General features: G+C 42.8%; 1 protein-coding gene and 1 long non-coding RNA gene across 2 annotated transcripts in view; one reads left to right on the top strand and one right to left on the bottom strand.

Moving 5' to 3' along the window:
- The window catches only part of serpinh2 (serine (or cysteine) peptidase inhibitor, clade H, member 2), a 96,028-nt gene that overhangs the window by 31,412 nt on the left and 37,950 nt on the right, over positions 1–26,666 (top strand). The gene's annotated exons all lie outside the window — the stretch shown is intronic.
- Positions 18,439–25,386, bottom strand: LOC134875624 (uncharacterized). The gene is made up of 4 exons (XR_010167250.1): positions 25,225–25,386; positions 24,838–24,896; positions 23,105–23,174; positions 18,439–19,150 (listed from the first exon to the last, which is right to left on the bottom strand). It is a non-coding gene; the product is annotated as an uncharacterized LOC134875624 (long non-coding RNA).

The raw sequence follows: 26,666 nt of genomic DNA, 5'->3' as shown, positions 1-26,666 counted from the left end.
TTCATGGAAAAGTTTCCCTGTTCCTTTAAGGTAATTTATTTTCACTGAGTTCCTGCTTGGGTTTGTTTTAGTGGCCTCTGTGGAAAGCATTTCTGTGGGAACAGACATTGTTTTCACATGTCTTTATTGTTTTTGAGATACAGTATAAAAAATGTGTGCTTATTTAAAGTGAATAGCCTCAGAGTAAAGGTATATCGAACCAAATCTTGATGAAAAGCATGGAAAATGGCACATTTATGGAACATATTTCTATCCAGCATGTAGGAACATGATTCATATTGCCGTAAACTAATATTTTAAGACCATAGATAGATTGGCTATTGCTCAAAATAACTGGCAATAAACAGGAAGCATTTTAAATGACACTCCCAGCGTAATCTGTTATGCACGCCACAATGACTTATAACATTTGCCAAGTCACACCCAGGCTTGTTGCCCAATGCCCTTGCTTCGAAAAGTAATCCTTGCCTTCAAAGTCAGGCATTTGCCACAGAAGCACATGGTCAGAATTGTAAATAAATCATCAAGTTGGGCTCAGACATCCCACTGGGAGGAAGCCACACATTTCGAGTGGTAAATGATTGGTGTGTGTCTAAGCCAGGCGCCTATAGAGGAGGAAAGCAGGCCACTGATGAATGAGAGCCTGTGGTCTAATGAAGTGGGTTTATTACCGGGTGATCAGTGGTCAACGGATAGACCTTTCTCGGCAGTATACTGAAAGCACATTACCACAGACAGACAAGGAGGAGGGAGACAGTTACAAATGTACCGAATTGGGAGAAAAAACATAAACACATAGGCATAATAAATGTCTGAATTTCAGCATTTACATTGCAGGTCTCCATTTCACTGCAGTACGAGTTGCATTACACCTTGCCAGACTTTACACACACACAAAAATAGACATATAAACACTCTGTCAGCTCATTACCTTCACTTTTCATTGTTGGTTTATATACAGGCAGTTGTGGGAATTCCTCTCAAGGTCATTTTAATAGACTTTCTCACACAACCATACAGTATACTAGCCCCGGTGCCATTAATCACATTCACACGCTCACGCACATCCATCACCATGAGCCAGTCAGAATGACAAATAATACCTCCAACAATAGGTCGTATTCATCAATATCGCCATATGTTTTTCAAAAGTGAAAAATGCTGGGATAATGGACCAAAACGTATTCAAAACAAACACGCGTGACAAATGTTTGAAAAACTTCATCACAGGCCAAATTGAAGCATACTATTTTTGCCAGCGGTGAGCCATAGACTCTGTATTTCATATAGCTGTGTTCTGGGTTATGTATACTCAAATGAAACACATCTGCATTGAGAGTAGACGTGTGTTTTTTAAGAAGCAGAGAGCTGCTTTGCATCATTTCAATTCGTGCTCTTTATAGAGAAAACAAGGTTTGTGGAGGAGGAACTTTTTTTTGCATAGTTTATTACAAGATGGGTTTTATTTCTACAGTTATAATTGACTTCCTATCTCTACTAACAACATGCGTGAAAGTAGCCACAGTAGAAGTGACAATAACGATTTGGAGCAGACGCAGCATTTGGAAACAGTATGTTACAGGATAAATAATATCCCCAAAAATAAACACAGATTCATAAACCTACAAAGTAATTGTCTTCAACTCAATACTATAAATAAACAGTTGGTTGTATAAATACAAATGAACTTTATTTTCATGCAGTAACTTCAAACCACAAATTTGACCGAACAATCACAAATGATACCCTCTGTCCTATACCAGACCACATACACGTGATTTTAATGTCCGTTGACCAACCATGTAACCTCCTATTAGAATCAATTTGAATATATGCAATCAGAAATGTAACAAGGCCAAATAAAAGCGAGATTGGGGCTCTGATGAGGTTCTTAGAGTTAAGGCCACCTCGCCATCCAGCCCTGTCAACAATCTGCATTCAGGCACAATGCTGACTGATTACTAATCAGAGACACTAAGAGCCAGCCAGCTGCTCAGCCTATCACAGCTTTCCCACACACACACACACACACACACACACACACACACACACACACACACACACACACACACACACACACACACACACACACACACACACACACACACACACACACACACACACACACACACACACACACACACACACAACAGAGTCAGAATCAAACAGAGAGCCACAAAACTGTGATTGCAGCTACGTAAGGAAGCAGGCATAATGCACAAGATTTACGCGCACACAAAAGACATTCACACAAATATCCTGCCTTACTTTTTCCCCTGTGTTTTTTTTGCACAATCACAAGCATACACACACACACACACACACACACACACACACACACACACACACACACACACACATACACGTAGCCTCCAATCAGCAGCAGTGCCATGCAGAGATGAGAAGACCACACCTTGTTCTGAAAACAACTGAAATCAGTTTAAGGACACGTATTACCACAGTGTGCCTCCCCCCTCCTCACCCTCTCTCCCCCCTTCCTCGCTCCCTCTCATACGCTTTCTCTCTCTCTCTCTCTCTCTCCCTCTTCCTCTAACTCCTGCTTTTTTTATTTTTCATTGTGCGCCACCTGAGCTCTTCAAGGTTGCCGCCACAATTTGGGTCATTCAGCTCAGCCCCATTTCAGCCACCCCGCGCAGACACACACGCACATGCACACACACACACACACACACACACACACACACACACACACACACACACACACACACACACACACACACACACACACACACACACACACACACACACACACACACACAATCACACACCTCCCCCTCTGTGTATTACCTGACACCGCCAGGTGGGAGAGACTCCATTACTGAGTTGAACTCCGACCCCGCCTCGACTGCCTGGCCAGAGAAGAGAGGTGTGTGTGTGTGTGTGTGTGTGTGTGTGTGTGTGTGTGTGTGTGTGTGTGTGTGTGTGTGTGGAAGAGACAGAGCAAAAAGAGAGAACGAGGTGAGCCACTAAAATGAGGCCAGCCTAAATGTGTGTGAATGAGCATACACATTTGTTTGTCTGTGTGTGTGCAGGGGTTGGAGGGGTGTCTCAAATGACACCCCCGGCCATTATGAAGTCCACTCTACTCTGCGGTCTCTGGCATGTTTTCTACTCTCCATATGTTCACATTTTCCTCCTGAACCCACTTCCATAACAATGCTCACTGACTCGCACACACGCCAGAATCTTATTATAATTCACAAAATGCAACGAGTGTCTGAGTCTGGAGCTGGCAGATCGCACAACCATGGAAAATGTTTTTATTTTGATTATGGAAACCCACAATGTATCATGTTGGATGTTGATATTTGGAGACTCATAGTTTCCCCTCATCCTTATACTCCTCTGTGTTACTTTCTGTATTATGTTCTTTATATTTCACCTTTTTTTATTTAGACGATATTCCTACTTTACCACAAATATATCATAACTATCTTGTTGAACCACTAGATGTACATAGCCATGCAGATACAGTATGACACTTTTCAGAACAGCGCAGGGTTGTGGGAGTGTTTCTTACTGTAAATGGCCATGTTGAGTTACACTTATTTGATTGTTGTGTTTGATTTGAATGGGCCATTGATCGCTGGTTACCTGATTGGTATCAATAATGATGTCTGATTGCGAAAAGTTGATTTGTTCAAACTTTTTGACACAGCCCGCTCCTTTATTCCCCCCTATTTACTAAGACAGAGCTGCCATAGCCCCAACACTGACCACATTCAAATGAATTGGAGGCCCAATATTTTCTGTAGATAACACCTGTTGCTGCTTCTACAATGAGCTATTCTCCTGTAATGCATTTAAACATGATGGAATTAATGTTTCAGTGGTGCATTTGGAGAAGAACATGGATGTTGAACAATGCTGAACAGTTAAACTCTGCAAAAACTCCAAGGAAAAAGCCTAGGCTACTGCCAGCACTGCTTGACTGACGAGTTGGAAATGTGACGCCAGAACAACATTTTCTAATTAAAGGCTAAAGATGGAGAAATTGTTGAAAAAGATATCGAGCTTTAAAAATCTAATCGGGACAGGCGCTGCCAGCCAAAATGTTGTGCCTTTGTGTGTAACTCTGCTCCGCTCTGTGTACAACAGAAACCCCTGAAGCAGCGTACTATGATTTGAGACAGAGAAGAAGAGAAGTGGAAATTTGGCTAAATTTTGGTGTGAGTTCTCCATCGAAGCAGAGCAACAGCCCCCTTCTGTTTTCTAAATGTGGCCTCCTGCCTCTCTCTACGGCATGCCAAGGCTGCCGTGATGGGCGGAAAGAGGGAGAAGGGTTTCGTGTGTGTGTGTGTGTGTGTGTGTGTGTGTGTGTGTGTGTGTGTGTGTGTGTGTGTGTGTGTGTGTGTGTGTGTGTGTGTGTGTGTGTGTGTGTGTGTGTGTGTGTGTGTGTGTGTGTGTGCCAAAAGAAGGGTGAGATCTGCTGCATATGGATGTATCTTTGCATGTCTTTGTCATTATGCATTCTACATCTCTAGGAGCTTGTGTGTGTGTGTGTGTGTGTGTGTGTGTGTGTGTGTGTGTGTGTGTGTGTGTGTGTGTGTGTGTGTGTGGATATACGTGTGTAAGTGTGTGTATGTTGTAAGTTAGGGGGAGGTGGCTGTGTGACAGAACGCATTTGACAGAGGCAGGAAAAATAGTAGTCGGATCAGTCACTGTGGTAATTGGGCGCTTTTGACATTGTCATGTGCAGTGCCTTGAGCTGCCATTACAGCGCGTATGTTTGTCACTAAGTGTGTGTGTGTGTGTGTGTGTGTGTGTGTGTGTGTGTGTGTGTGTGAGAGAGAGTATGTGCTATATGTCTTTGACTGACACTTCACATTAGGTACACAGCCTATCTCTTAAACATATGGCTTATGCATCTAGATTTATCTTAGCAAGGAGGACTGCGATGAACTGCCTGCCTAAGAGCACACACACACACACACACACACTCACACACGTTTATGCAAATCACTTTAATAAATAATGAGACAAATTCCATGCATGAATATTTAATCATAACATGTGTCCCATATGGAGCACCCACCACACACATGCATGCTTTAATTGTCACAGATATGCTCCCCCTAAAAAAAAATCATTACCACTCCCCATCTCACACACCTACCTCAGTAACAAACAGCAAGGTAGAGTTTTTTTTAATTGATTGAGTGTGTTCAACCCTGTCTTTTTAAAAATGACATTCATATACAACTAATTTCCATCCGCACAAATATTTAGAAGAAAACAGAACCCCCAGATAACGTTTGTTTTAATACCATAATGATTATTCTGGTAGTATCTGCAAAAACACTCACTATCAAATGTATTGCGTCAATGGGTTTCCCTCCAGAATGTGCGTCTGGCAACACGCTGTTGTAGTCATTTTAACAAAACTCACAGCACTTGGTTAGGGGGAGAGTGTGGTCCAATGGATAATGATAAATGTAGCTGACATAGCAATGGATGCAGTGAATGATATTCAACTAAAACCACAATCTTTTTCCAAACTCAAATAAGTATTTTATCAGCCTAAAGCTGTTATGATACACATTACAACAATCGACCTCCTCCCAGGCCATGACTACTTCTCACTTTGTTGTTTGAAAAGAAAATGCCAGTGGGCCTACTTTCTATGTGCATTAGCTGTGCATGAACATTGTGTGTAAGGAGAGTTTTCATTAATCATATATGAATGTCCTCACATAAGGAAGACATATTCTGTTAATTTTCAGGTTCATATTAATATTGTGTGCCTCTCCTGTGACATGTCGCCATGCTTCAATGTTCAAAAAGCTCTTTCTCATACTGCCTGTGCTGCATCACTGAAACGTTGCCAACTCTTAGCTGTCTGGCTCTGTTGGGATTGGTCAGCACGCCCCTTAGCCTATCATGTTTAATGAGTTGAATTTCTAGCCAAGTGTTGCATGATGGTGTCATCGTGTAAATGAAGTAAACAAAGGAGTCCAATCGAGGTCTTTAGGAGGGGGGGAGTGTGTGAGAGAGGAACTCCCTCTGGCATGAACTTAGCAGTTTTAGCCTTTTTAGACCATTAACATGCACACAAACCTTTATAACAGACTACAGGCAAGGAAAAACCCTAAAAGCACATTAGGGCTCAATCTATTTATGTTTTCGTGTATTGATCCTTGCCTCCAATTGTCCTCCCGGTCCACTCACTGACATTTGCATAGGTGCCCAGATACAAACACAGATACTCCACCAATTTTCATTCCCCTTCTTTCTGTCTCTCGACTCCCTCCTTCTCTCTATCTGTGTGTTTCATAATGTTGAGCTGACATTTTACCGTTCTCTCTGTGCCGGCCTGCCTCTCCCTCTCTCCCCCCTCTGTAATTTCCCCACTGACTCTCTGCTATCTTCCTGTCTGTGCCTTCCCCTGCTCTCTCCCTCTATCTCTGCTCTCCTATATGAGATGGCATGCCTCAATCACCTCCATTTTGTCGCCATGACCTCAATAAAGTTCCTCCACTGCCCGTATTTCTGCAGCTTGTATGTATACTGGACTTCCTGATATACAGGAAGTCTGTCTGTCTGTCGCTCGGGCCTTCTGTCTCGCCTCTCTCTCTGTCTCTACTGATAATGAGCGCTAATCAAATCCTTACTTTGACTGACCTTTACAGACCGACTGTTAGTCTGGCGTCACTGGATGGGAAGGGATCAATAGCTGTCCGTCAATGATTAAATATGAAAAAAGTAGAGAGCAGGGTTGAACTGCTGTCTTTAATGGCCTGTAAAAAGCTAATAGCTGAAATATATTCTCTACTTTAAATCCAATCATTCAGAGTTTTCCTCAGAACTGTACCAGACTAGAAATGCCTCTGAAGCAGCATTAGACACGGTCCACGGCAACCTTCTGCAATAAATCCACTGATAAGTGGTAATCATAATAATAATTAATTCATGCAGAATTTCCTGATTAAAACATTATGCTACAGCTCAATTGAAAAACATCTCTTTATATTTCCTCTCTGGAGGTTTACTCTTTTCTTTTTCTCAAAGGTTTTTTTCTTGTCTTCTTATAATCAAGTAAGACCTGTGTTGTAGTTCATCTGATTAAAACCATGCTAGCTGGCCAGGGTCCATGCCCCGGCTGCTTAATTGTAGATGGACATCACTCAATTCTGGTAAATGGCCACAGGGATTTAAACTTATCTTCAAAATAATCTCTTTGAATTGTATTATTGTCAAGTCTTGGGGAGTTTTACTGCCAAGCCGCCCTTTTGTGACTCCAGAAGAAACCATCAAGTCCGATACTGATGTTACATGAGTCGGTGTCAGCTGGGGCTAAAAACGACACGTTTGAAGGTGAAGGAAATCTGAAACAGCTTCAATAGATTCTCTCTCCATCTCTGCTTGAGGCTACCAACTCAAGGCTACATTTGTCCCTACTAGCATGACTAGCATGACAAATCTCTGACAAAGGAAGATTTGATTGTATAATATACATTTTATAGATTAATATTGAGATGAATGTTCAATTTTACAAATGTAGAACAAGTATAAAGATGCTAAATGATCACAGCGGTTCACAGCCATCTCTTATAACTTAGTCAAACAAGCATGTAGCAGACCAATGTTATACAACTGCTTAAAACTGCCCATTGCCTTAAAAATGGGGTTGGGTGTAAAAAAAAAAAAATCCATTAGGACGCTGAATGAGGTACAAATAAAATAAAACTGACTTGACAAGATTGTTATGGTCAATACCAATGGGTGATCAATTATTCATATATGGCATCAATCAGACGGCATTAGCTTGAGATAAATATGTCACTGGAAGTGTATCAGTAAATCAATAATCACCTCAGCAGAGAGTGATGTTGCTGTAACTGATTACCTGCCTTATCATCTCATGATATCTTGAACCCTGAAGTTTCCATCTATTTCCTCTACTTTCAATCCAGTTTGGCGTATTTGCTCCTCCACCTGTTTGTCTGTGTCTGTTTGCATTCGGCCGCTCTTACTCTCTGTTTATTGACCTTTGCTTTCCGTCTGTCTGCTCATCTGTCTCCCATGTTTTCCTCTCCTCCAGTCTCCAATTTACTTTCTATATCTGTACCATCCAATCACACACCTTCACACATGCCTTCTTTAAACCTACACCTATTCTCCGCTGGGGACCAGACCAACCACCGGGCCCCATGCTATGAGTCAACGGTGTGTGCAGGTGTGTATGTGTGTATCCATTGTTAATTAACCCCCTTCACCCCGCCGTAGCCCCCCAGGAGTGGCTGTGTGCTGAGCTCGCTCCCAGAGCCCCATACTGCTAATCCACACCTGAGTCTACCACACACACACACATCACATAGGGACTGGTTTAGGGTGTGAAAGATATGTAACTTGTATAAATCTGTCGGTGTGTGAGAACACAAAAGCATATCAGCACTGCAACACCTGTGAAACACTGGTTGGAGTGTGTATCTGCACGTGATATCACACAGTCTGAGCTGGAGCACACATCTGGGATGATTTCAGAATCAATGCCACATTGCTACACACCCAACCACGGACAAAAAGTATACACACACCACAACTATGCAGACACACACACACTGTCCCAGCCAGGCACACCTCTCCAGGCCTGAGCGCTGGTTGTCTGGCTGTTGCTGGGGCATGTTGTGCCAGAGAAAGAGGAACGCGGGGCTGAAGCGTGCTGTTACGCAACCCACTGAGGGCGACGACTGTGTCTCTAGGTGACACACACACACACACACACACACACACACACACACACACACACACACACACACACACACACACACACACACACACACACACACACACACACACCAAGGGCTAGGTCTGGATTACAGCTCTCTGCCTCTTTGTGTGGATACCAGACATGGGTGTCATGCTGCCAATGCAAAGCCAGATGCCAACCAGTGTGTGTGTGTGTGTGTGTGTGTGTGTGTGTGTGTGTGTGTGTGTGTGTGTGTGTGTGTGTGTGTGTATTTGTGTGTGTGTGTACATGCATTTTGGGCAGTAGAGTGACAGCTACAATGCACACACAAGTGGCGTGTGTTTGATTGGTGAGCAAACAAGTAGACTGGCATGCATACATACAGGCGGCTGCAAAGCGCGCATGGAAACACACACACACACACACACACACACACACACACACACACACACACACACACTACACACTTTGCCACATGTATGCACACTTACACAAACAGCCACATAAACATTCATGAGCACATACACTCCAACACACACACACACACACTCCATTGTGACTTTTTATGCAAGAGTTAATTGTCTCTGGTGCTTTTTGTTTTTGCCATTATGTGCTCTCTCCCTTCACTCCCCTGTTTAAATTGAGATACTGTCCAACACTGTGTGTGTGTGTGTGTGTGTGTGTGTGTGTGTGTGTGTGTGTGTGTGTGTGTGTGTGTGTGTGTGTGTGTGTGTGTGTGTGTGTGTGTGTGTGTGTGTGTGTGTGTGTGTGTGTGTGTGTGTGTGTTTGTGTGTGTGTGAGAGAGAGCGCGAGAGAGAAAGCATGTGTGCCATTTCAATCACCTCACTTGGACGCCCACAGAAACGCTTGTCCTGAAAGAGTCCTGCTGTTGATGTGATTGTTTTATGGCTTTTTCCATATTTGGGCAGATTCAATATTCTATTCCACTGTCTCACTTTGCCAGCAGCTTTGACCACGCTATTTGCCATTCCCCCCCGCCATCCAGGAATGCTCAGGCCCGTTCTAACCTAAACACAGCTTGTGTTTATACCACCAGGCTCGTGAAACACTGGCCCGTTAATACACTTGAGAATTATCCTTAAACAAATAACTTTCAATCGTCAAGGTCAGGGGACTATGAAAATATGTGATCCCTGCGTTCCTCCCGCTCCTCCCGGCGGTGATGTCGAATGTTATGAGCTGGGCCGGCAGTGGAGCATTTTATGGGGGCCATATTCGGTTGGAGAGTGATCAGGATGTTATTGAATGTGTGTCTTGCCTGCTAAATCCGTCGGCTAGAGCCAACGCCGTCAAACGGGCTAAACACCTCTCACAAGTAGATATTGCTGAGCCATAGCTCCCTCTACACTCAATTTCACTTCATTTTAGAGCTGCGCCAGCACAAGTGACAAAGTCATTGTCAAGTGGAAATAAAGGAGTGTATTACTGTGGCCAATCATAGTCCGGGGAGGCATCCAAAATTGCTTTATGAGCACCGTCTCTAGGAAACTATCCTCTGCTGAACCTACACTGACCAGACACAGGTGTCTCAGATTTAATGAAGAGGCTGTGAATGGGCGGGCTAAGACAATACAGAAAAACCTACAGTGGTTTTAAACCGTAAACTACAGTTGAAGAGCTCCAGCATTTGTCAGTACGTGAGCAGATTCAAATCTCCATGACAGAAAGCAGTCCACCAGCTGCTTTTTACTACAACTATTGAATTGCTGTTATCTTTGTGGAGCTGGTTTGCTTCACTTTTACTTGTATTTTTCTTTCTAAACAACCAGCACACAGGATGAAGTGAATTTGGAAGCACTTAGCCACTTAGCAGTAACAGCTTAGCCACTTTAAAGCTGGTTTTAACATAGTTACAGAATATTGGACAATACATTACAGAGAGGGGCTGCTGTTGGAGAAGCTGCTATTGTGAGTGGATAAAATAGTAGTGAGAATAATACACACACACACACACACACACACACACACACACACACACACACACACACACACACACACACACACACACACACACACACACACACACACACACACACACACACACACACACATACAGTTTTATTTATACTGGTGAAATACCTATTATCATAAGTACATGTGTTTTCCTCTCATACTGAATGAATGTATTTTGCTGTAATGACCTCCCCCGTCCACCTATAGAAGTGCTCCCGAGCCTGTAGCGTGATCCCATCATTACGTGTGTGTGTGTGTGTGTGTGTGTGTGTGTGTGTGGGGCCATGACTCTGACACATGGGTTAACATAATAACTGCTATGATAATGAAGCAGTAATTTCCCCCCAGACCCCATGCTGCTCTCAGGTAATTGGAGTGTTTACAGACAGAAATGTTAGGATGTGAGAGGGATGCAGTTGCATCCATTTAGCCCGTGTGTGTCTGTACATGTGAATGTGATGGTTTTTGGGTGTGTGTGTGTGTGTTTGGGACAGGTGGGCGGCCGCGTTTGGACAGTTGACAGTTGAGTGTGACAGATGACGTCTCTATCCTGCTATTATTCAGCGATGAGAGTGAAGGACGAATGTGTGTTTGTCCATGTGATTTACTGGAGGTGGGACGATGGCTTGCAACCCGCCCCACACACTCACACACATTTCAGCCAGCGTGTGTTTCTGGGATTTCTGTGCACGCGCTGGCGTACATGTGCATTTTGATGTTGTTGTCGAGACGCGATGGGCGTAAGCTGACAACCATGACAGATGATGTCTTTATCCAGCTGTTTCAGAAGACTCTGTGTGTGTGTGTGTGTGTGTGTGTGTGTGTGTGTGTGTGTGTGTGTGTGTGTGTGTGTGTGTGTGTGTGTGTGTGTCAGCTTCAGGGTCATATCTGCCCCCAAGCATTTTAGACCTGATTCCACGCAGCATAAAAGGGAGGGGTTGTAACTACTCACACCCCAGGAATGTCTGTACTCCTGTCTGTTCTGCTGGGAATTTCCTCTTCCCTCACCCTCTTTTCTCCCCAGCCCCCCTCTCTCACTCATTTCTTCATCCCTGAGGTGACAGGTAGAGGGAGGGAGATATACACCACATGCACACCTGGTTTATTTTGGTGAAGAGAAGGAGAGGTGAACAGAGAGCGACACGGACAAAAGAGAGAGATAGTCCTTGAGTTAGACCTCTGAATCACTGCTTTATTCATTCAGGATCTGCTGTGTGTGTGTGTGTGTGTGTGTGTGTGTGTGTGTGTGTGTGTGTGTGTGTGTGTGTGTGTGTGTGTGTGTGTGTGTGTGTGTGTGTGTGTGTGTGTGTGTGTGTGTGTGTGTGTGTGTGCGCTTGCTTGCTTCAGTGTCCTTGTTGGTTCGTGGTTCACTGAACTTATATGTCCTCTATCTCGCATGCATACACAATATATGCATAAATGCTATAATGTGCTTGGCACTCTAAAGGGCTTGGTGGGAGCGTGCATACATTTTTACAGCCATTTTAAAGCGTGGCATACTCCAGATATAAAAAGATACTTTTAAGTTTTATAAGAAGCTTGGAGTTAAACTTCTTCTGATCATTTACCTATCCAATGATGAATACATTATTTATTCCAGCCTTGCCATGCCAACTATTTAACTTTGGCAGTGAAAACAAGCATTTTTCATTATTTGAAATGTTGGCAGTCGTTTTTCTTTCATCACCTATTAACAACAAGATAAATAATGATCACACAGCCAACTATATGGAAAGGTGTTATTAGTTTGTGAATTGAGATGTAACCGTTTGGCATGTACACTCTGACCTCATCAGTGCCTGCAACAAATACTTGGAAGAGGGCGTGACAGTAATAAATTCCACCCTTCAGGGCAAACTGCACCCAGAGACTGCAGGTGAGAGCTGCGGATAAAGTGATATTAATTGGACTCTTTCTCACAATATAAGCAGTCCGGTAACCTTAGCTCCTGACCACTTCTTCTAGGCACCGGATATCTAGAACAAATAAATCTTTAATTCAATGTTTTCTCAGTCTCTTCAGTGGGGAGATGTCATTCCAACTACTGTATGTGCAAACCACAACTAAGATAGTCAAGCTTGTGTGAAAGAATATCAGCTCTGCAACTTTCTGAAAATATCCAACTAATTATAATAGTACAAGGTAAATACAGCCGCGGAACAAATTAAGAGACCACTTCATCATTATCCTTTTCTCTTGCTTTATTATTTATAGGTGGGTATTTGAGTTCAATTTTTATTATTTATTTATTTATTGTATTCTATAAACTACTGACAATTTTTCTCTGTGTTGGGATTCAACAGACACCGGAATGGCTGCCACACATTTAGAGATAAAGATTTAAGAAAAATGTGGTCTCTTCATTTTTCCCACAAGAAAATTAGGGATGCAAAAGTGTGTGAAATTTCCCACCACTTAGTCATTATAAATTTGTGTATTTGACTTTGGACGCTGATGAACTAGATTTATTTGATAAAGAGAAACGGCCGACAGTACATGCTTGGACAACATGTAACACAGACCATAGTGAAGGTGCAACAGTGTGCAATGTGTTGCTGCCAGCGTTACTGGCTGTGTTTTGAGGGAAAGACAGAGAGAATATTTTAGATATAAATACTACCTTTAAGCCCTTTCCAATGTCAATGTTGTTCTCCCCAGTGTCTGCTTTCTATTGGCAGTTTTACAGCCTAACTACCAAACAGATAGCTGGAATTTAAACAAGCAGAAGAAAAGGACTGCACGGCCCCTCCGCACAGTTGTTATGTTATGGGAGAAACCTAGGAGACTGTGGACAAAGCCAATCTGTTTTATAGCATCAAACCCCACACAATAACAATTAGAGGCAGCAATCAATTCCCAGCTTCCTTTTAATGGCCTGCAGAATATTTAAACTCCCGTTCAACACGCAACTGTCGATATAACTGCGATGGGAAGAAGCAGTAGGGCGACCTGAAACCTTTAGGAATCAGGTGACATTGTGATCACATTTTGGACTCCTGTTTTTAGAGCATGCATTTGTTGACTAAGTATTTTATTCTACTGTACACACACATTTACTCAAGTATTCTACGTATGATTTTGTGGCACTAAAGTACAATACTTACTTAAAATACTTACAGTACTTTACTTTATACTTCTACTTCACTACTATTTGTTAAAATGAGTTAAAAGTTACTTGACATATTCAGATTATAAATGTAATACAAAATACAAATAAACTGTGATTTACAATTAAAGGTTAAAATATCCAGCTGTGGTTTATAAATGAACTTAAAGTAGCTCCACTTTTACCATCTGTGATGAACACATTAATGCACCAAAAATATAATACATTAATTGAATACATGATTCTGAAATGGGACATTAAGCACAATAAGTGCTTTTCCTTTTGGTACTTTAAGTATTTTTAAATGCCAATACTTTTGTTCTTTTACTTTAGTGAGATTTTAAATGCAGGACTTTTACTTGTAACAGAGTAATTTTACACCACAGTAATTATACTTGTGCTTCTTTTACATTGGAAATACTGCCTTTATTTGACTTTAGTCTATTTTACTTGAATATAATTTACTTATTTCTGCATTCATTTGCACATTGGTCACTTGTAACGTTCTCTCATTATCTGTGTTTCTTCCCATGTCCTATTTAAGTATATTTATGCTGCATTGCTGGAGGAGCCTGGACATAAACTACCCTGTAGCTACTGGGCATTTGACAATAAAGCCTCTGAAATCTTAGATCTTCGAACACTTCACAACACTTTGAGGTCAGCCATATGACGCCTGGAACATGGTGGACAGCTGAAATAACCCCCCTACACTGTTTCCCAGCCTGATTGACACCCCTGCCAAGAACAGCGAGGCTAGGATTCTATTACTGTGCCAAATTTAAAACATGCACTTTTTCTGCTCTGAGCGTCACCATCACAAACAGAGATACGACGGGTACAGTGTGTTACCACATGTGGCACAGACTGATGGAAAAAAAGGTAATATTGTTTATTTAATATTGTGTGAACGGCTTTAAAGCCATGAGGGAGCTTCTCTATGAGGAGAAATAGAGCAAGGGACACATTTGCATTTGGGTAAAGGTGCATGTGTTCCTTGGGCTGTCTGTTCTGAGTGTGCAGTCTGCCTCAGATAAACTAAATTACCAGAAGGTCACACTTCTTACTTTCTACCACTCTGCTGTATACCAATTAATGTATACTTAAAATGTGAGTGAGTGGTTTACAGGTGATACACAAGTTTGAATCCTTCTGCTAACAGAAAATCAGACCTTGGGGAAAAATGTTTTACCCTTTTTAATTTAGACATATTTGTTGGACAGCTCCGCTCATTGATGCAGAGTCCCCGTGTTTTCTTTGTGCGGATAAGTGGCCAGGACTTGGGCACTTGTATTTTAATTAGCATCAGGTTGTATGAACTCGACATTCATGAATCGGCGGCGTAAGATCTGTCCTTTTGCTGAATGCCTTATGAAGAGGCTTTGTCGGAGATGGCAAAATGGCCAGGGCAGCCAAGGGAGAAAGAGCTTTGAGGACGAGAAAACAACCTGAAATGGCGGCGGCCGCTGGGTTCACCGCCAGAGCATGTGTGTGTGTGTGTGTGTGTGTGTGTATGTGTATGTGTGTGTGTGTGTGTGTGTGTGTGTGTGTGTGTGTGTGTGAGCAAGAGACATACAGAAAGCAATAGTACAGGGGGAGGACTAAACACGAGGCAGCAGAAAAATACAACCTGACAAACACAAGTATTGATTTGAATGTCCTCTCTCCGTCTCTCTGCCTCTACCCCTTTCCCTTTTTCTTTCTTTTTTTTTCGCCCTCACAATCCCTTCAGCTTTATTTTCTTGTCTCTCTGCTCCTTTTTTTTCCATCTGGAGAGCCGGCTGGAGGACTTTATTTTCTATCCGTCTTGAAGTACTGTAAGGATGGATGGAGGACAGGATGGAGGGCTGGAGAAGAGGATGAGTTTTAGAGAGAGAGGCAAAAAATGGATTGGAGAAGAAAAGTGGAAATGGAGAGACGGCGAGAGAAAGAGGGAGTGTGGGGCGGGTGGGTTGGAGGTGGAAATGGGGCCGGTAGTTGTTGAAATGAGTGCAACCGGTGCAGCTGAAATGGAAAGAGAGGCTCAAAATGGAATAGCTGGATGGCGAGGGAAGAAGAATAAGAAATAGGGGGAGCATGAGACGGGAAGAGAGGGTGAGAGGAGGAAGGAAGGGAAGAGGAGCAGACAGAAGGAGTAACGTAGCAAAGGGTGCTGGGAGAGGTAAAGGTCTCCCTCTCTGCTCCCCCCTCAGCCCCCCCTCGTTATCCCTATTAGCACCTGCTGGGCTAACGAGGGCCCCGCTCCCCGTTGCCAAGGCAACTCCTTGCCAGCCTTCGCTCATTCTTTCTTCCCTCCTCTCCTCACTCACCCCACACACACACACACACACCTCTAACTCCAGCAAGCACTAACTACCTTCAATCTCAACCCCTCCCTCCCTCCCCTCGGCCGCTGCTTCCTCTCCAGGTAATGAAAGGAAGATATGAAGCAAAGGGTGTGTGGGGATGAGAGGGGGGGGGAGGCTGGAAAAGGGGGAAAAAGGAGATTTGAAGTGAACATGCATTATACCCCGTTTCCCTTCCCTCAGCCATATTATGTGCCGCTGAATCCTATTGGCTGTTAACTGCATTCAGACTGTGTCTCATTGATGTGGAGTGGACAGTGTTCCTGGTTTTATTGCAGGAAACCAATAAGAGGCAGAGCTGATGTAGTGCATGGCAGTCCTTGGAGTTGGCTTTGTTCTGTACCATTCCAATATTTTTTATAAACTGAATCCTCAACACATATTTATCGTAGTGACCAGTTGATATGTTCACCAGTAGTGTAAGAAGTATCCTTTAATACAATGAGTCATACCTCGGTTTAAAATGTTATAGTAGAAAGTTGATGTACATAGAGCTGTTCACTGTACGCGTGATTAGAGTTAAGGAGTCCAATATTGGTTTATGCGTGTCGAAAGCTGAAAAATTAACGGATTGATCTAGCCATCTTAACTGCTTGCAGTCATTGGTCCTGAGAGGGAGGGTTTGTTTTCCTATTATTTCTGTAATTTGTGTTTTATTTGTTGTGATTGTACATTGCATTTTGTAATTTGTGTGAATAAAAAAAACAAAACATGTTATAATAGAAAGGTGTAAAAAATCAAATGAATTATTTCGTTTTGCTTCTTCAGTTTCAGAGTTTTTTGTTCATTACAGCTCATGACTAATGTATAAAAAAGTACTTGTTTGTACAAATTTGGCCTCTGTTAATGTTATATTTATACACAGTGGTAGTATATAATCAATTGACTTATTGTTGATGTTTCGGCCGGTTGAGCCGGAGCTTATTTTGATCATTTCGGTAAGTTAGTTGAACAATAATTGAAGTTTTTTTCTGCTAAGAATGTGTTAGAGGGAAAGTACCATATTTTGAGAAAAATTGGGTACATTTTATACTATCTCATAAGAAACTTAAGTGAAGTACATGAGTTAGTATCGATATTGGCCTTCAAAAACTGTATTCAATTTTGATTCCCACAAAAGCATTGAGGCTTTGTTGTTGCTCACAAAAGACCATTTTGTTTTCTTTCCCTTTCCTTCCTCCTTTCATTCTCTCCCCGATCCTCCTTGATCGTTCAATTCTTTCTCCGGCTCTCAGAGAGATGTCTCAACATTCGCGCTCATTAATTCATGGACTTACTGTTGGAGAAAACAGTCATTGTGACTGCTTCGGAGGACTGCAAGGACACATCCACAATGTGCACAGGGACACACTATCATACAAACACAAATGTTACGTTCATTGAAAAGTTTTCAAATTAAATTAATTTGTCTCTCGTATAGATTGGATTTTGGAGTCGACCCAAAATAACCAGATTGAAACCGTCAACTTGAGAATCTCCACCAGACTTCGTTTAAAAAGTAATGTACTCCACGCTCATAGACACACACACGTGCACACAGCCACCCACACACAGGAGGAAGTGGTTGTGAATTCAGCGTGTGTCCAGTAAGTGCTGATAATGAAGCTGTCTGTGGTGATCAATAGAGATCAGCTCTCGTCACTTCTCGCCGCTTTGGCCCTCTCTGCTTCCCTCACCATGTCTTATCGCAGTCCTGCCTCTCCATTTCCCTCTACACCCCCTCACTACTCCACTGATTTGTGTTTGCTCCATCATCACTCACTCTCCACCTCGGTCTCAACCAACCCCAGCTAGAAGGCCTGAAAGTGTTTGTTCCGGCTAGACTGAAATAGGGAGCTCTCTGTCTGAAGGGTATTGCTCTTCTTAATACACGTAAATGGTCAAAATGGAATTAATTTATATACAAAAGTCTGAATTTAGTTTACTATGTTTTGGTCACAACAGTAAGTGATAATTCCTGAAGGTCAAAGTGACGATATAAGATAAGAGTGAGTTAATAAAAAATACAGAAGCTATTTCAAAAGAACCAGGAAATGTATTTTTAAAGTTGCACCAATCAATATTTTCATAAAATGATGGATTGAATGGTGAAGTGTAATTTTAAAAGAGTGCGTTCATAGAAAAATATAAGTTTTAACAGAGTTAAAGTGCCTTTCAGCATATTGTTTTGGTCTTAAATGGTTATTAATTCCCTTACGATCACATCATTTTACTAAAGTTTTGAACGGTTGTTATCCAAATCATTTATTTAGAAGTCAAAACAAAGGTCATCCTGAAAATTGTGTCTCCAACTGTGTGTTTTGATTTGGGAAAGCTACTTCCTGGTTTTGCAAAGGACAATAATAATGTATATTATTAGATGGAATTACTGTACATTCTGCTCACTCCTTAAAAAAGTAATTTAGATAAATTCCACATGACTGCAATTAAACTGGTAAATACAAAAAAATGTTATCAGAGCTGATAGAGAGCATATTTTTTGCCATCAATTGCCTTCCTCGTCTCGGCATGCTTTCAAATTCTAACTGCTGAGATCACAATTTGGTTTAATTAAAACAATCTAAGGTTGAGTGAAGTGAAGTCACACCTCACCAGTAATTCCTCCTTTTTTCACATTTGGCATCAAAACAATGAAGAATCTGCCATGAAGTGGGATTTCTACCTTAAAAGTTTTGCAATTTTGTGACCCGTATATATCCAAGTCAAATCCTTCCCTGTGCCATAGGTACCCACGAAGTCCAGTCAGTCTCAGCCTTAAATGTCAAGCCGCTGCACTTTACCATCAATTCCATTAATATTCCTCCCTCTGTCCTCCTCCTCCTCCTCTTCATGCTCTCTGCACCCTCTCTCTCGGCTCTCTGCGAAGATCTCGGCTGATTGTTGTGGTTGATGGCTGCGAGGAACGAGGGAAAGAGGCGAGATGGAGAGGGAAGATGAGCGGGTGTTGCAGAGAAATTACGGGGTGCCGTTTGCCCCCTCGCACACATTTCGGATTTTCAGATGTTCACTCCGCAGCTGTGAAATGGATGAGAGAAAGATGTGAGAGAGGTAGAATGGAAAAGTGAAAAAGAAAAGAACTAACTGACGTGAAACCTAAAGTGGTGGCAAAAATAATAATAGTTGTAGCGGACGTGCAATTGTTGGAGGTGTTGATAGAAGTTGAGGATGGTTTTCCCGCTGTTGCTATGGTGGTCAGTGTAGCAGGTTAACACTCACTTGTTGGTATTTTGAAATTGGATGTAAGAACGTCAATAACTATTCCCATAATGGTTAATTGCCGTTTGTAATATAAAATATATGAACTAATAAAGCCCAAGAAGATGGGCGAATGTGGTTGTGCTACAGGTAAAACCCCTTCTGTTTAATGGGACTGATTTACAGGTGTGTTTGGAGATCACCATAAAGGGCCCTATAAACTGTAAAACACCTCCCTGCCCTCCAGGAAGACAAACATCTCAGCGTGCCTCACCACTCACTCACAGTCCTGTTGAACCACTCTGAAGCACATTGTGAAATGTTCACAGTTTTTGTTTTAGCTATCTGAGGCTATGCTAACGCTCAACCAGCGTTTCATACAGAAGCAGCTGCTCGGTAAGAGCTGAGCCGACAGCAGGACTCTAATTACACATGCTCCCCACAAAATGAGCACCCAAAGTGAAGAAGTGTCTTAGCCAACACTTTCTTTCTCTGAGGAAAAAAAGCATTTTAGCGTTGTCAGGTAAAGGGACAGATAAAATCGGAGCGACAGTATTCACAGCTGGGCAGATGTTCCAGCAGCTGGGCATACGTTGGCTGCAGTGAACCCCTCTCACAACAATCACTCCGTCATGCCGATCAGGTCTGCAGATTACTTCAGATAAAACCAGGCGCGCTGAAGTCTAGTGTGATTTAATTAATGTCCTATCGTGAATGTTAAAGTTGTGCAGCGTTCTGTTTTCAGATTTTTGGAGAATTTTTTGCACCATCAGAGAGGAGAATTTTGAAGTCATTATGTTCTTTTAATTGCTTTTATCATTGAAATACCTCTTTTTCTGTTCTTTCAACTTATAATGTGTTACCAACTCTGATTATCCCTTAAACAGACATCATTTGCTCAGTGTAAACTGTTTTTCTAGTATTTCATAAATGATGACTGATTAACAGATAAAGGCGGCAGACTATCGCTTCAATTATTTGCTTAAAATGTACATCTCTAGGAGGATGTGTTGGGTTCTAGTTGGTGTGTGATCCTTCTTTTGTGCTGGATGTTACTGTTGTCTCTGCTGCCCTTGGTGTTGCCTGCACTTGGTGGTCTTTCCCTTTTTCTGTGGATATCTCGGTTGTTTATATTTGTTGTTTTTATCGGAGCAACTGTTGTCATAGTTGTCACTGCTGCGGTTGTTGTTGTCGCTGTGACTCTACTATTTTTCATCCGTGTTGATCCAGCCAGCTGGCTGCTCATTCTGTGGCCCTGTGTCAACAGATAGGCTCGAGATGGATGCCCACTGGTCTTTTGTTGGAGGGAAAGAAAGAGAGACCCCCACTATTGCCTCCCCTCCCTTTTAACATTCTCTATTTCTCTCTTCGCACCGTCTCCCTCTGTCCTTTCAGTGTTTCTGCTGCTGTGATTTGTGGCAGCGGGCAGTGATAGGGGAGGAGGTAACTGTTGGGTGGACTCGTATAAAAGGAAGGGAAGAAAAAGAATGGAAGGAAAGAGAGGCGGGGAAGGACACAGGGCACATCGCCGGGTAAATAAAGGGATGTGAGCTGGGTAGCAGTTTGTCAGGCCATACACACTGTGCCAGCGTGTGTGTGTGTGTGTGTGTGTGTGTGTGTGTGTGTGTGCGCGCCTGTGTGTGTGTGTGTGTGTGTGTGTGTGCGTGCCTGTGTCTTTGCATATGGGTGTGTGCACAGACCGAGTCAGTAAATCTGCATGATGCATGTGTAGTGCAGTGTGTGTGTGTGTTTGTGTGCATGTCAGAAAGACCTCATTCATATTAATGAGCCGAATCTATACGCTGAAAATGTAATGCTATATTTATGTGCACTTTTAGTAGAGGAATTGTTACGTAAATTTGTTTATTCAGCTCAGTGACACATTTAAGATCCAACATCACGTCTTTACTAGGTGTTGTTGCATCACAATGCTTCGTAAAGACAGACACTTACAGTACATCATGTTTTGAGGACGGTGCCTCTCATACTGTAGCTGTTGTGGTTCATGTGAAGGCTATAGCACATGATTCCCATTACTGTATGGTCATGCCCATGAACGTGTTCCTCATGTGCATCATTGTGCTTCATCAGCATTGTGATGTGTGGAGCATTGTGATGAGGGAGGCAAAGGTTTAACAGCAGATCAATAGTAACTGCTTTCCACTAATTACCCACAAAGCTTCATTGTGCAAACAACGCTCATGAACCACCTGACAGGTATTACAGGAAATACATTACAGCTAGATTCTTACTTTATCACACCTTCCAACAATTGATTTTTTACATTTATTTTTTTATGTTTCCTCTACAAAAGAATCGATATATTTTATCTTCTTTGGCTGGGATATCTAGAATGGCTTGGTGTGCATTCCTATATTTCTTTAGTGTTCTGTACATTTTATATTTAAATTATATAGTTTCTAAGAAATAACAAGACGGGTATCCTCAACTGTTAGGGAATATTTTGCTTAGGTGTTTAACCTTTGACCTGGTTCATCATTTTCTTCTTCCTCTGTCTGTATTGCCATGGCATAGTTTTTCAGCCTTGCAGGTGCTGTTATCTTCATTAAGGAGGGGCAGCCTGGGCTTCCGAAGCCTTGTTGTTCCCACAGTGCAAGCTCACGCTGACCTAAGATTGGCTTTATTGTTGACGGTCAGCTGGGCGCCAGTTTATCTGGCCCCAGATGCTCCGGTAAACACCTTATTTGTGACCTAGCTGACAGTTTTAGTTAGACGTATTGTCCGAGCTTGTTTAGTCTGCCGTTTGAAGAATGTTGATTATCCATTTGGAACTAGTTAAAACCTCTTCCTATTTTCGAGATTTTCAGAAGTGGTTTGGCAACCGCACTGTCAACTCGTGGCTGCAGCAAATGTCTTGTCAATTCCCCGGCCGTTAACTTCATAATAAACCTCCAGTGTTTGCATTCAAAGTTCCAGCCCCCCCGATGTCTCTCAACTTACCAACTTTATAAATGCAACAGACAGCTTTGGTATTGTTTTGTATACGTTGTTATTGTTGAAGACACTGGGAAGTGAGACATGCTTTTTAGTAGAAAGGGTTTATTTGGGCTAACTTAGCATGAATAGCCTTTTATTGCTTTATAAACTGAGGTTGATGATGCTAACTGTAGGTGTGCTACTGTCCTTATTGCAACATATGCCACTATCAATTCAATCTTCATCATTTTCTAAATGTATTGTTATATAATCTTTTTAATGTCACCGCACATTTCAAATCTTTGCTTGACATTTTTCTTAAATTATTTTCTCTAGTAACCCTGGCCCCATATCCAATTGGTAGTAGTCACAGCTTATTTCAAAAATATTTTGCCGAGGTGAATATCACAATTTGAAAATGCTGACGTGTGTGTGTGTGTGTGTGTGTGTGTGTGTGTGTGTGTGTGTGTGTGTGTGTGTGTGTGTGTGTGTGTGTGTGTGTGTGTGTGTGTGTGTGTGTGTGTGTGTGTGTGTGTGTGTGTGTGTGTGTGGAATGTGTGGGGTGTTATTACATGTTCCCGTTCTCTCCCATAAGGCCTCAGCTATGTGTCACAATCTACCTCTCCATGCAACACTATCACCCGAAATAAACCGGCAGAAAGTTTCTCACATGAAGGAAAAAGCACACACACACACACACACACACACACACACACACACACACACACACACACACACACACACACACACACACACACACACACACACGTACACACACACACACACACACACACACACACACACACAATATTTTAAGTTCATGCGTGTGCATCCCACCTGCGTTTTTTCTTGTCGATGTGTCACCCCATGGCACGCTGGAGCGGTTGTTTGGCAATGATGGTTGTTCCTATCTCAAAACACACACACACACACACACACACACACACACACACACACACACCTGATACCCTGGCCAATATCAGTGTAAATTAGACAGGAGGAGCACTCTGGTGCACACAGCACTCTGTGTCAATGTCACCGCAGAAGGAGAGAGGGCAAGGAAGCAGAGAGTCAACAAGATACAAAAAGGATATAAAGGGGAGGGATAGAAACAGACTAAGAGGAGGGCAAAGGAGCAGTGGATACTGCTCATGCCATCGTTATTCCCCCCTGCAGAAAATGGCTACCTCCATTAAGCCACTAATGATCCCTGCTTTGTGCTGTGGCAGTGTCGGTGAGAGGGACTGAAATGTGTGAGCGCAAGTGATGCAGAGCTGAAATAATGGAGTGAGTGATGGAGGGGGAGAGAAACTGGGAAAGACAGAGGGAAAGGAAGTAGTAGAAAGTATGAAAAGAATTAGGGGATGCTAAATGGAAGAAGCAGTGCAGTAGAGTGAAGGATGGTGCTGCGGAAAGACCGAGTGAACATGGGTGTGACATTCACTTCCCATAAGGCACGGCTTCCCAATGTGGCTTCCCCCTACCTCTGAACGCCAGCGTCTGATCCGTCATGTCACACACTCAGCGGCACCGGAGCGTGACATTAATGGACATGCTGGGTACAAGCAGGCACATGAGAGCGCGCACACAACTCACACTGAGACTGCATCCACACATGCAGATCCATTTTTTAAGGCAAGGACGCAGAGATGCTCCCTCACATGCTCAGGCACACACAGAGTATTAACACATGCATCATGATCCTGGCAGACCTAGAGGAATGGTTGGAAATTACTCTTGAAGATGAAGCGGCGTTCACACAAATGTCAAGGCTGACTTATTTGAACTTGGGCAAGTTTTGTGCGCACACATATTCACCTGTGTGTTTGCTACTCCCTCAAAATCCTCAAATTAATCTCCTCCCTCTACGCCTCGATGAACACTAGTCACGCAGCAGCGTCCTGCAGCCAATCACCGCAGAGATGTGCTTATTGAAGAGCGGGCGATTGCCATGGCTAGTTGTTTGATTTGAATTTGAATTTTAAAACATCTCCCTCATTACATTTTCCATTATTTAATCAATTATTCATGAAATCCACAAATGAGCAAGGGTGCTCAGATGTCGAGCAAACACTTGGACAGCCCTGAACTTGATTCACTGTCTCTCCTTCCTAACCTCCAAGCATGTGAGTCCCTGCCGCGTCTACAAGTGTCTCCTAAGGACACTCCACAGGGAGATGGAGGAAGTGCGGGGAGGACGGAGAGGCATGGCTGACAGGAGAAAGGACTGTCGGAGACAAAGGGACAGAGTTAGAGGAAGGCTAGCAGAAGGGGATTGCAGAGAGGGGTGGCAGATGGAGGAAGAAGAGAAGTGGGTCGCTTGGTAGAGGCATAAGGATGGAGGGGAGACAAAACAGAGAGGATGAGAGACACAGACACAAGAGGAAGAAAGGCAGACGGCAAGACAGAGGGCAAACTGAGTTGAAACAACCAAGGCATCCAGCAGCATCTGTGATCAATAACATGTCCAATGTGTGACGCTAAGGACTTGGATGTCACATGACTGCCACCCACAGCAGAATACTCGTGCAGCAGGATATTGTGCTTAAATAATAAAATAAACCGCTTACTTTCCCTGCTCTTCACATCCGTCCATGTTATAGGATCCTCATTCCTCTGTGTCTCTGTGCTTGCAAGATAAATAAAAAGATGTAATGAGAAATCTTACAACCTCGTGAGAAGCAGCCATTGTGTTCCTATATTGCAGCTCGTGAATAGCAAAAAAGGCCCTAGCTGTCTCGCTGTAGTCAAGACACAATCCGGGCGAAGACAAATAGGCACTTCGATAAAATAAAAGGTGGGACAGGGGAGCTCGAGGATATTGAAAAAGCAACAAATGACCTTCTCCAAGTTTCATCTCTTTCACCCCGTCTTTCTCGCTCTGTGTATTTCATTCGCTGCCTCTGCCTCACCATCTCCCCTCTTTCCCACTCACTCACCCACTAATGGTTATTTACCTTGTTGGAAAGGGCTTCACTTTCTCACCGGAGAGATCAACAACAGGACGTGAGCAAGAGCCCAGTGGCCTCGCAGAAGAAAGAGGACAGAAGAAACGGGAGAAAAGCACGAAAAATATATCATTCATGTCGGTCTCCCCGGTGACACCCGCTCTCCCTCCCACTCTCCCTCACAGCTGTAATGGAAGTGAAGGCCTGGTCACAGACAGAGAGGGGAGAGAAAAAAGAATTACATGTCAATATTTGTTCCCACCGGCCGTCTGGATTGAAACAGATACATTACATTTCCTTAGTCTTCCCCCCCCCAAAGCCAATTCAAAAGCTCTACCTTTGTTTGGTATCAAGAGGACTTCAGGGGTCGCCTGGGAGAAGCAGACATGGTGAGATAGTGAACGAGGGCAAACCGAGGAAAGGTGTGAGTGTAAGGGAAAGGGCTGGAGGATAACACTGACAAACAATGGTTTTATGGCCACGGAATGAGAAGAAGCCTCAGAGTGGACATTTCCCATAGCAAGTCTTCAGAATACAAACAATGAGTCAAGTCGCTGTGTATTCCTCCGTCTGATTGACTACAGGCTGTATCAGCAGCACTTATTGCTCCTGAGCCACAGGCTGTCCTTTACTTAGAAATTGCATTGGCTTGAGGAATAAATGTTTATTTTATTCTAGTTACAACAGAATTGTTTGCTGCACTGCATATTGGATGTAGTACTCTTTGGAATAAACAATGCAGATATTATCCCATCTACAGTTTCCTCTCCAGATCACAAAAGGAAAGTTTGTTTTGTTAAGGGCGACAATACCTCATAACCAGTGAGCCGTGGCTTGGTAATATGCAGTCTGTTTTATGGCATTTATTAATCAGTGCATCTCAATAAACCCACTGTTGTCTACAGATTCCTTCTCTCCTGCTGAAAGCATCAAGCTTTATTGGACAGAGATTTAACAATCCATCATTCCCATAAATCAGAGATGTTGGCTTGTGTAGACGGACCTGCCTGTTCTTGTTCTTTGGCACAAGTTGTGAGAACATGAAGAAGCAGCTTGATACGAGTTTTAATCCAAACTGTGGTTTCCAGCTGAGGTTGATGGAAATGTGTTTAGCTTTGCAGATATTTGGTTGGACAAATTAAGATGTTGACATGTCAATATAGAGCTACATGATAAGTTGTTTAGAGGATTTATTCTTGGCATACATTTAAAGGTCTACTTTAAAGGATACTATATTAGAACAACATATTGTAGGGCAATGTCTATACAAAACATGTCTGTGAAGTGTTTTGCTCAAAATACCAAACAGATCACCCATTGTAGCATGCCTCATCCCCCTCTATTTCAGCCCTGTTCCTGAAGTGCTGATTCTGTGACTGTCACTTTAAATTTGAGCTGAGCTGAAGCTGGCCACGCCCCTTTGCAGCATCATGCAGCTCTCTCTCCTCTGT

The sequence above is a fragment of the Eleginops maclovinus genome, chromosome 14 (genome assembly GCF_036324505.1).
Source record: "Eleginops maclovinus isolate JMC-PN-2008 ecotype Puerto Natales chromosome 14, JC_Emac_rtc_rv5, whole genome shotgun sequence".
NCBI lineage: Eukaryota > Metazoa > Chordata > Actinopteri > Perciformes > Eleginopidae > Eleginops > Eleginops maclovinus.
The sequence above is the reverse complement of the archived record's forward strand: the minus strand, read 5'-3'. Positions and strand labels throughout refer to the sequence as shown.